This window comes from Lissotriton vulgaris, chromosome 11 (genome assembly GCF_964263255.1).
Source record: "Lissotriton vulgaris chromosome 11, aLisVul1.2, whole genome shotgun sequence".
NCBI lineage: Eukaryota > Metazoa > Chordata > Amphibia > Caudata > Salamandridae > Lissotriton > Lissotriton vulgaris.
In genome coordinates, this window is record NC_141699.1 from 52,424,376 (window position 1) to 52,437,187 (window position 12,812).

Below are 12,812 nucleotides of genomic sequence, written 5' to 3' on the forward strand. Positions count from 1 at the left end.
TCCATCATTCTATTCAGAGGTATGGTGTTGACTAAACCCTTAGAAGAGAATTCTTGAAACAAACCTTGGCAAAACCAACTTAACTTAAGCTACTTACTTACTCCCCTCTCACGTGTTAGGCTTAGGTCAGGCACACCGGGGTAGGCTTAGTTAGAAGCACCAGTTGAGTATGTTAGCCTAATGTATATATGACTGTATATATGTTTTATTACTTTTAAACCATTGTATGGCTAAGAAACCATATCAATGCTTTTACAGTTCTATTTCGCAATTCTTATCTTACTGTACGTACTTTTTATAATAACAGTTATTGCAATTGTGGCAATACATTTCTCTTGTATGAGAAGAAAGACTGTTCAATAAATGTCAACCTTTATTGATACACGCCCGTCTCTCTATTCTCTACATATTGTGAAAGTAAACTGCACCAGACTGACTGAGTGAAATCTATGTCTATTGTTTCACACGACCCTAGAGATCGACTCTTGATCTGAGGAGCAAAGTTGTCATGTTGCACGGTTGTTGGAAAACTGAATCCCTTCTTGTCTGTGCCAGGGAAGCTGATCACTTCCTATGCAGAGAAGAAAGTTTCCAGTGACCTCTGAGCTAGTTGGTAACACAACCCAATTAAGTTTAGCATAGTCAGTGGAGGCCTGGAATATCCGCAGTTCCACGTCGATACTACTGTTTATGTTATTCCAATGCGCAGGGCCTAGTGGGAAACTAGGAACTACACTACATGGCGCCCAACGTTTGGTAAGGCGATAAACTAACGTAAGACTTGTAGAGTAACTCAGTCGTGCATATTTCACACCCCTTTCACCCATAAATACTCCAATAGACGTCTGGAGTGGGTGAAAGGTTAAAATCCGCCCGACCTTAGTAGGAAGAGATTCCTATGTAAAGCTCCGGTTTATTCAACGTTGAAGGATACAGTGTTCCAAAATATTGTGCATCTAATCTTTGTCTCCTTGGAGACCTACTCTGCAAAAACCTGCATTTTTTGAAATGTCAGTAGAAAACGGAACCTCTGGGGCCGCAGTAGATGCGACTCAGCAAGGTCCCGAACAAGCAGACCCGGATGCTATCATCATCCCGGTCCAGTTAAGAAGATCTATAACTTTAAAACTTATAGAAAACGGACTGCCACCTCAAGGTGGTACAGTAATTTTCGTGATAGAGGCTCACGAGTATCGGCAGACAGAGGTATTCTATTCATGGATAAACTTTCCAGCGGTAAACGCAATAACACAAGAGTTTCACTATTACAAAATAGAGGAACCTCCGGATGAGTACGCCCCTTTCGAGGAGGTTGAAATTCCACTTAAATTTCAAGAGCACCTGCTCTGGTTTAATGGCGCCCTAAAACACAATGATCACATAACCAGGCTCGGTCCACTAGGTAGACCAGGAGCCACGTGGCCGGTTCTAGCCAGCTACACACCACATCCTGACATTGCAAAAATGTCTAGAGAAGAGCTGTTAGCACAGCTAAACACATTAATAAAAATACATAGGCAATTAGTCCAATATGTAATACGGACTGCAACAGTCCAGCCAGCTGTTAATACTCCACAGCTGACCCCTCATCAGGGGAACACAAATAAAATTACACCACAGAACATACAGTCATGTCTTGGTAAAACACCCGTAAAACGGGAACAAATTCCTTTCTGGTTAGCCCAGAAAATCACTCAAATAGAGGCAGTATTTCCTGATACTACCCCTATTGAGAAACACAGAATCTTGACCATCTGCCTTCCTATGGGAATCGCACCACACATAGAGGACTGCGACACTTGGGGTACAGTCTTTGCTTCCATTTACACAAAAACACACGGTGTTCCGTCTATGGCGGTAATACCAGACGTGCTAAAACAGATTCAAAATGAATTCGGTCCAGAGCCCGCTTTAAATCTAGGTATGAAATTACTGAAAGACTTCAAGCAGGTCACGGCTATATTATTAGCCAACGTAAAGGGAGAAGCAGCATCTGTGGCGATTCGCCAGAAGTTGAGGGAAACAGATATAAAAGATCCTGTTGAGCTTGCAAAAATCATAGAAAAATGCTATGAAGAATTAGGTAGAGACAGTTTGGGTGGAAAACCAGTTAAACCCCAACTGCTCGAAAATCCTGAAAAATTATTTATTAAAAATAATTTAAATACTCCTAAAAAGAGCTGGGATGGAAATAAACAATCCACTCCCAAGGAAAAAGTTTTCCAGTCCAGAGGAAGGTCTCCTCGACGGAGGGAAAGAACTCCGACTCGAGAACGCCAGTCTCCCCAACGGGAGCCCTCTGAGAAAAGATATAACCTTAGAAATAGGGATAATATAAAAAGACCTGATAGATATCAAAGTATTGATACACGTCCCTCTCGATCTCTTCCACAGAATTCGGAAAGAAGAGGACGGTCAGACCCAGGAGAGCACACCAAGTCCAAAGACAAGGAACCTGCTCAAAATAAGAAATCTCAATTTCAGAAAAAGAAGGTAGCCAGTATTAGAGTAATCAATCATGCCGAGGATACTGAGGACACAGTTGAAAAACGGGGAGTGGGCATTGACAATGTTGGACAGTGCAGCAGAGATCAGTATAGCGCGCAAGAACTTGATGAGTCATCTGGAGACAGTGGACACGAATGAATACATTCAGGTTGAAACTGCCGACACCAGACTTAGCGAGCCCCATAAAATATACGAAATAACATTGCGTATGGAGGGTGATAAGACTAGGAAAATTAAGGGTCTATTTTGGGATAAGCTCTCAAAAGGCTATGATATTCTGTTAGCTGAAAAAGATTGGCCCCCGGAGTTTGTCAGGGAGTGCCCTCGTGGCGAAGAAGTGATTATGCCTGCCTTCTCGAATCACATACCGATTCACAAAAAATACACATATGCAAGGAAATGGGCAGTAGCCCAGGCACCTGCATTGTATAAAAATCATGTAGGATGGGATGAGGATTCTCCGCCTCACAAAATCCAACTAAAAAGTGAACCAACTGCCCAACGGCAGTATCCCATAAAGCAAGAAGCTAAAAAACAGGTCAGGGAGATCTTAGATCAACTTGAGTACCAGGGGGTGATTGAAACATGCACCTCTCAAATGAACAATCCTTTGTTTCCTGTCTCCAAGCCAGACAATTCATATCGTCTAGTTTTGGACTACAGACACCTTAATACATGTTGCAAAACTTTTGCAGTACAAAACTCGCATAGTGCAGCCCTAATGAATAACATAGTTAGGAAAAAATACAAAACGACATTAGACATTTCTAATGGTTTCTTTTGTCAAAACATTGCACCAGAAAGCAGATACTTGACCGCTTTCTCCGCATTTGGGTCGCAGAAAAAATTCTGTCGACTCCCACAGGGGTTCAAGAACAGCCCAGGACTATTCTCAGCTAGGGTAACAGAGTTACTACAAATCTATGATGATGAAGCATTATCTTACGTAGATGATATTTATCTCACAGATGATGACTTGGATACTCACTTGAAAAGAGTGAACACCATCATACTTGGGTTCGCAGCAGAGGGTTACAAATTCAACTTTAAAAAGTCCCGAATTGCCCATCTGACAGTACTATTTTTAGGGTACGAATTATCAAGTGAAGGGAAAAGCCTAGCGGACAACTTCTTAGAGAAGTGCGCTGTACTCCAAGCTCCAAAAACGCTGAAGAATTTACAATCAATACTAGGTTTTCTGAATTTCGGAAGAACTTACATCCTAAATTATGCAGAGAGGGTTAAACCTCTCTACGAACTAATAAAACCTGATTTAAAACAAATCAATTGGACTCAAAAACACACAGAAATTTTGAGATCACTGCAAACAGACATGTTAGCAAAAACAAAATTAGACACACGTGACAACACACGTGATCTTGTAATCCGAGTCATCCCAGGAAGATGCGGATTCACATACCTAACCTCTAATGAGGGAGAAAAGGTACCAATTTCAATTAAGTCTCACTTGTACACACAAGCAGAAAAAACATTCAGTCGCACAGAAAGAACTGTGAACGCAGTGCAAATCGCATTAGTAAATGAAAGAGAACTAGCACACGGCAAACGGATTAATATCCTTACAGCGGAATCCGCCTTCGAAGCGCTATTCAGCCCAGTAAACCTGCCTACAGTGTCACTGAATCCAAAATGGATACAGGGCATAGATTCTCTAGGAGCGGAAGATGTGAAATACTATTTCGCCCCGCAATACACAGAACTGAATGATTTAGAATATGAAGAAGAATATCCTCTGCCAATCGAAATCCTGCCTCTCCCACAATACGCCTGTATAATCTATACAGATAGCTTTGTACAGCATTTCAACGTAGAGAGCAAATCCTACAATGCAGCATGTGCGATCATTAAAGGTCGTTGGCTGTGCGGTAAATTCAGACCGAAAGTAACAAAAACTGAATCTGTAAGAAACTGTTCGGTTCAAAGAACTGAAATCAGATCTTTAAAGATGGCGCTCGAAAATGCAGAACGCGAATTCCCCACACTTATCGTGTGCGATTCTCATTTTTGCGTCAACTCTTACAACAATAAACTGCAGAGTTGGATCGAAAACGACTACAAAGATGACACAGGTGCCACAATAAAGCATAAAAAGCTCTGGAACGAGGTAGCTCTTTTACACAAAGAACTACAAATGACTCACGTGATTCACGCACAGAGTCTTCAACGTGATGGCGTTCACGTTGCAGGGAATTCATTGGCTAATACAGCCAAAGCGGAAGCAACTAAACCGGCTTCCGTAGCCACAAAAAAGCGTACAGATAAGTATATAGACGGGGAAACCATGCTGGCAGTAAGAACGACCGTAAAAGGCGACTGTGCAGCACTACCCGTAAACTATCCACTCAATTATGCATACATAATCGATGCAAACTCCGTTCCTTTTGCTCGAATCCCTGGAGTGGGGGATAGAGTAATTCCAAACAGGAGCAGGAGGGGCTTCCTCTTACTGGAAGGACACATGGGGTTGGGTCTGAAACACAAAACAATCAAAGCCTCTCTGAAAGAATTACAATCAGAGTACTGGTGGCCAGGAATGAGTATAGATATTCAATGTTTTGCTCAAAATTGTGAAGACTGCAACAGAGATCGCAGTAATGAACAGGCCAGTGTAGTTTCAGGATCCCTTCTAGACAGCATAAGGCGGTCTATCTGCGCAATCAAAGAAGAGAAGCGCGTCCCAGTGTACAACGTTTAAGACGAAATACACTTAAAAAATGAGGCCTCCAGCACTTGGCTGACGCCTAGAACTGTTATAAAAAGATTAGCGAGTCCATATCGGCATATACGCAATTACCACGTTCCATTCTGACCAGGGTCCTGCTTTCAGCTCTCGAGCCTATAGGGAGGCCATGGCCAGCATGGGAATTGGGTTGCGGTATTCTTGTCCGTCGCATAAGTGTGGTAGAAAGAAAAAACCGGGGCATAAAGCAATCTATAACAGCGAAGGTATTAGGTTCAGGCGCTGGGTGGGTCAAACATTTAATAAGTGTCCAGACTAGTCTTAACAACATGCCAAGAAATTCTCTGAAAGGTTTCAGCCCATACGAACTATTGTTCGGAATTAGAATGAACGTTCAGGACCTCGATAGTCAGATGTCAGTGGTACAAAAAGAAACAAAGCAGTTTGAAGTAAAAGACCGTTTGGCTGTTTTACAGGAACTGAATGAAACAAGAAAATGATTAAGCAACATAAAGTTAAAGCAACAGCCAAATACCACTGACGAGGCACCACCCGCAACAACCCCAGCAAGGCCTGTCTGGATTCCAAAGATTGGGGATCTAGTCAGAGAAAAGATCGCGGTTAAGAAGGAATTTGGGCCTTCTTACAGAAAAGCAGTACCTGTCTTGGCAGTCACCGGAACAAGATCAGTTGTGCTACCGCCCCTTGCTGGTAAAAAGGAGAACAGAATCGTATCCATCGATCTGGTAAAACCACAAGCATGTGGCCTATAATCAACAGTAGGCCCAGTGGACTCCCAAGAAACAACAGAATACCCAAACTTGCAACAATCCAAGAGGTTCAAACTGAAAGACTAATCACATTCGATCAGCCTGCAGTGCACAATGAAGGACTATGCAATACAGCCATGGAACTCGTGCCTCTTGAAACACAGATTGAAACAGTTCGTCAAGAAACAACACCAGTCTACACTAATGTGGCATCAGAAAGTGCTACCGAAAGACAGATTGAAAAAACAATCCCATCAATTGACAGAACTGCCTCTGGTTATTTCATCAACTTCGACAACTTCTCTGAAGATTTTAACGACCCCGAAGTGATGCCAGAAACAAAAAAGTCTTTTAAAGAAAAAGCAACGGAACTCTTCCATCAACTGAAGAAAATCTACCTTGTTTCCCCTTGGCTAGAGTTCTGGTTCGGTCTAGGTGTATTTTTCCTCCTGCTTTGGCTCATCATGGTACTGTGTTTGGGAAAATTCATTGAAGGAAAATATATTACAATGGACACAGCAAGTCAGAACATCAACCTAGTCCTGAAACCACACAGATCATCCCACGTGAAGAAAAGAGAACTGTCAACAGTAAATGTCACAGCAATTCCAATACCTGGTGGGGTAGTATGGGAGAAAACAGACTATGAGATCTATGGTCCGGTCGAAATCCTGAAGTATCCTCATCAACTAAAGGTTTCCTTGAGTGACTTTGTTACACCTAGTACATTCTCTGATGATTGGGACTTTAACAGTATTAATGACATGATGTCTGATTTAGTAATGTCAGCTAGATTCACAGATCATGATTATTTACAAGGTTCATCTAGTTATGAGCAGTTATTCTGTTACACCCACTATGGGGATCATTACTTGCATAAATCTGCACAGCCTAGAAATGTTTTTATGTATAATCAATGGGAACATTGTTCTACACCACCTAAAAGCAGTTCTAAAGCATTTTTTGAGAAATTCAAATATTTTTCAGGGTTTAACACAAGTGATGCAGAAACGTTTTATTATAAACTGTTAGATAAAACAGGAATGAAAACAATGCTGACAAATTCTAAATTGATATATTCAGAAGCATTTTATGACAAAATGATGACATTTGGTTTTGATTATTGGAAAAATAATATTGAAACGAAAACAATTTGGGGTACAAAAGATTGGCAGGTGCAAGGCATAGAAGCACTATTTAGAACCTGCATGATACCAGAACACATCCTGATTGGAAAAAGTGGTTAATCTGGCCTACAGACACAAATAACTGTCAAGATAGGTTCCTGAATAAAACACAGGGTTTAAAATTGACCAGATTAGACTCAAGATATTCCCAGAGACAACATCCAGGAATAATAACAACATACAGTGTAGGTAAACTCTGCCTAGAATGGCTAGCTACATCCACACTGGCTGAAATTAAGCAACACTTGTCTTTATTAAAAGATGGTGCTGATTTGCGCGATTTCATTCTTGGACCACGCAAACAGCGTCAAAAGCGTTTCATAGCGACCAGCATCTATGCGGCTTACAACGAGGCTTGGAAAGTAAAGCAAATTGAAACTGCTGAAAAGATACGAGAAATTGATCGTATTAATTTGGAGAAAACACTTTCTGTAGTGGACAATGGGTTAATGACTCTGTCTTCCAGAATATATTCTTTGGACAATATTGTATCATCTGCCTTTGATGTGATAGACAGAGATTTGCTAATGTTACAACATGGCCAGTCTCAATTACGCTCTATTATAGAACTAGGCTGGACGCTGCAAAATCTTCGTTCAGGCTATGTGCCTTGGCGTTTAATCAACACAACGTCATTGTTTTCCATTTTTAACCTTACTGATAAACAGATCAGTTTGGCACAGAAAGGAGCAGACTATACAATTTTGAGCATCGAGAAACTCGAGAGATTACCATTGACAATGTCAGAGAGTCCTGTCATTGAATGGATAATACACGGAATTATCACAATTCCGATTACAACTTTCCGATTTCATAAGTGCCTTGAATACATACCTGCTGGCCAGTATGAACAATTGGGTAAGGGATATGTAAAATCCGAATGGAAATTACCATACACTCATTCTTGCTATAGTGACAGCGACAAGAATGTATTTCTTAGTGGTGACAACTGTAAACACTCACTAAGCGGTATACTTTTGTGTCAGGGTATTAATTTACACGGAGCATGTGATGGAAATTCAAACAACCTTTCATGCCACCAGCTAGTCACACCTGCAACTCAGATAGAGCCCTTCTTTATGCAACTCGCAAACGGGAGTTACATTCTAAGAACGGATCACAGGTGCTGTGGCCTCGCGCCCGGACTAAGTTATCTAGTAGAAGTAACGTCCATGGTCAAATGCTGTATGCAAGCATTGTTTCCGAGCGGGCCTCCAGACATAGTGACTCCCATTTGGCCTCGTCTGAATCTCTATTCTATACGAATTGATACATTAAGCAAAATGAAATCTGTGCTTTTACAGACAACAGTGCCTATAACGTCATCCAAAGAGACGTATGATCTTCTAGTTGCAAGGACAGCTACTGAAGTTCATGACCTTTTATCAACAAATTGCCCCGTGCATTTCGTACAAATGCTCGACGAGCTCCTTAACATGTCTAGTGCCACGAGCATCCCAGGCATATTTAAGACAGTCTTTACAGGACTGCTAACACCCTTCCAGGCAATTTTGGGAATTTTTCCTAATTTTGTGCACTCCATCTTTGGTGGTATTCCACTATTTTTTGGACTCATCGCAGGGATTCTATTTTTGACCATCCTGCTACGTTATGGCAAGCCTCGGCTCAGACATAGCTCCCATGGGAATGGAAGAAACAATCCTAGCAATGCGCTACAGGGACAGGATAACTAACGTCCTCGGATTGGCCAGGCTGAGAGATCTAAACATGACCTGGTTCCTTTCATTCAGACCGATATGGCAAAATTGCATTTTACCTGTGCTACGGTGTATGCTTTGCGGCGATGAATGCGTGTTGGACATCTGTCTTTCACTTCCATCAGCAGTACCAATGGACGTCGATACTTTGCTAAGTCCAATAACGGCTCACGCATTGTGTTGTCCCCAGCGGCTACCAATCCTGATGACGGCATTTGTGGAGACTCCTGTACTACAGCCAAGTGGTAACAGTGGAGCGAGTGACAAAAGCAACATCACCCAGGTACAGCGAGCTGTGAGCATTGCTGCTCCCGAATATGATGACAGCAATCATTCTCACACCTGCCAAGTTTCAGCGCTATCTAATTTGGTTGAACTATCACCTGATTTTGTAGACCAATTCTTTGCGAGCCTGTCTGATACGATGTTCTCACCCATAGAGAAACAATAACTTTTGAAAAGCTTTCCGACACACAGCGTTCCTATGAACTCTGGATTCGGCCTTCAGTTTTGATCAACAAAGAACTGCCAGGAGCTTTGGTAAACTGATTTTTTTCTTTGAATTGGACAATTTTTCAAATATTGACCCTTTTCTTTTTTGGCACGAACAATTCTTTGCTTAACGTAAAAACTATTCTTAGAGAACAGAAGCTTCACACTTCTATTTCTAAACACATCTAGAGACATAACAACATTACACCAGCCTCTAGCACACATGTTATTACAATGCATTTTTATGTGATGATTTATCTCGCATTTCTGCTGTCAGAGATACTTCATGTGTAATTCTTTATGCATAATCGTTCATTGATTTCATATGCAATAATTTTTTGAATGATTACTATGCTTTTTAAAAAACGTACAGTACCTAAATTCCATGTATTACAAGTACGCCTATTTCGAATGCATTTATGTATTTTGGGGTGGGCTATGTTACACAATGTTACACATGCATCTAATTGCTTAGTTTTAGTAATTTTGATGGACATGAATTCGTGGAGTGGGTGTCATGTGCTTATCTAGGTTCCTGATCGATACTGTGACCTTATGCCCCTATTCGGCTATAAAGCCCTTTATTCCCTATATTGGCATAACCGTTCAAGTACGATTTTCTGAAAAGTCATCTCTGGCCTCACACGAGCAAAGCCACAGAGCCACATTCCAGCATGACTCTCTGCTACTTCCTTTGCGACCAATTAGTGCAATGACAGAGCAGCAGTCACTATCTGATATTCCTAGATAACACTCCGAGTTCTTCAACAAGATAAAAACTTAGCAAACCTGGAAATCCCCGCTTGCTATGTTTTGATTAGTAATAGAACTCTAATGAGCAACTGATAGCTGCCACTTCCTAGTGACATCTTTTATTGACGTCTTATGTCCAGCAAACTTGCGTCAAACCCGGCACCTGTCAGGTATAAATATTACCAACGTTGCCTTAAGCAATGGGCGTTGCCTGTTGCTGATGCCAGCTGCCTGCATGACCAGTGTTGGTAAAAACTAGCACTCTGTCGCTGCAGCCTGCTATCCTGTGGTGGTGAAGCTACTGATTACCATTATCGCCGCTACAGCGCGAACTGTGGTTCAGTACGCTTGAGGAGCCGTGCAGCCGTCCTCTGCGAAGACATCCAGCCCAGCTGCCCGCGGACGCTGTCACCCCTCCTTCCTCCCGACGCGCTGAAGAGAGCCGCTGCCTTTCTCGTGCAGAGAAATCCAGTCCCGGCGCTTCCGGTTTACCCTCGCGGGTGACTGGGATATCGAGAGAGACCCCTGAAGGAGATACCAATCCTCCATCATTCTATTCAGAGGTATGGTGTTGACTAAACCCTTAGAAGAGAATTCTTGAAACAAACCTTGGCAAAACCAACTTAACTTAAGCTACTTACTTACTCCCCTCTCACGTGTTAGGCTTAGGTCAGGCACACCGGGGTAGGCTTAGTTAGAAGCACCAGTTGAGTATGTTAGCCTAATGTATATATGACTGTATATATGTTTTATTACTTTTAAACCATTGTATGGCTAAGAAACCATATCAATGCTTTTACAGTTCTATTTCGCAATTCTTATCTTACTGTACGTACTTTTTATAATAACAGTTATTGCAATTGTGGCAATACATTTCTCTTGTATGAGAAGAAAGACTGTTCAATAAATGTCAACCTTTATTGATACACGCCCGTCTCTCTATTCTCTACATATTGTGAAAGTAAACTGCACCAGACTGACTGAGTGAAATCTATGTCTATTGTTTCACACGACCCTAGAGATCGACTCTTGATCTGAGGAGCAAAGTTGTCATGTTGCACGGTTGTTGGAAAACTGAATCCCTTCTTGTCTGTGCCAGGGAAGCTGATCACTTCCTATGCAGAGAAGAAAGTTTCCAGTGACCTCTGAGCTAGTTGGTAACACAACCCAATTAAGTTTAGCATAGTCAGTGGAGGCCTGGAATATCCGCAGTTCCACGTCGATACTACTGTTTATGTTATTCCAATGCGCAGGGCCTAGTGGGAAACTAGGAACTACACTACAATCAGACACGTCTCATTCTCACCTACAACACTGAGTCCAAACAAATTCGCAAAATAGTCTCTCAAAATTGGAACATCCTCACTGCTGACAGTGTGATCGGTGAGGATCTATCCAATACGCCTCGTATCACATACAGAAAAGGTAAATCTCTGCGTGATATGATGGTGAAAAGTGACATCACTGTCTATCCCAAAACCCAGAACTTAGGCCTACTGGGTTTCTTCCCTTGTGGCCACTGTAAGGCCTGCAGGCATAGTTTCCACAAAAAATCTGTCACATACAATGGAACAACGAGAAAATTGACTCAATTTCTGACATGCAGTACAGATTTTGTCATATATGTCATTGTCTGCCCCTGCGGGCTATGGTATATCGGTAGCAGTACTAAACAAGCTAAACATCGTGTGCTTGAACACTACCGTGCCATAGCCAACAAAAACGAGAAATACCCTGTGGCAAGACACTTTGCCGAAACCCATTTTTCTAACCCAGCTGTAATGAGCTTCCATATACTGGAACAGATTGAGAGAAGTCCTCGGGGGGAGACAGGACCCTGAAACTTAGACAAAAAGAGTCCAAATGTATTATTGAATTCCAGACTAAGACACCGGGGGGCCTTAACCAGGATGAAGAGCTAGAAGTCCACCTTAAAGCATGAGCGCTATTACCTGTGTTTGCTTCCCTCAAGTTATCTGTAACATCAGGCTTCTTCCATGATTGAGTATGCTATGTTTATTTATTATGATGTTTTTAGTGAGTCTTTCTTAATTATTGAACAAATTTATTGAGCACTGAATTTTGGCAATTTATGTCTTTTGCTTTACAGATTTGGTTCCACAAAGAACACGACTGCAAATTAAGTTTCTCACGTCCTTCTAATATGGACACTCTTCTATGGGAGCACCTCACTTCCTTTTCTTCACTTGGCATCTAGACAGTTTCCGTCAAGGTAGGCCCCACCTGTGGGGGCTACCACACTTTGGACTTGGTAACATGTTTTCTTCCCATTGGGAATTTGCTGTCCTAGGTGTTGTGACATTGGTCTGATACAACACATTAGACTTTTTTGTTCTATTACCCCTTGTATTTTACAAACATAGTCCCTTGATTAGCATGCGTTCAGTGCGCATCACTCTCATGTGCATTGTAACTCGATACAGAACAAAGGTCACACTTGTCTACCTGTGCAGTTCTAATCTCTGTTAGTTCTCTTCGAGTCCCGAGATGCAGTGGGAGTGGGCACAAATTGCCACTCATGTTACATTGTGTCCCTGTCAACACGTTTGGCACAGGACTGGGATCTTGAAACACTTGGTTGTTACAGCAACACGGTGAAATCACGAGGTTTGATGCCCCTGTCAGTTACGCCCTGTATCACACACATATACACAACTGACTT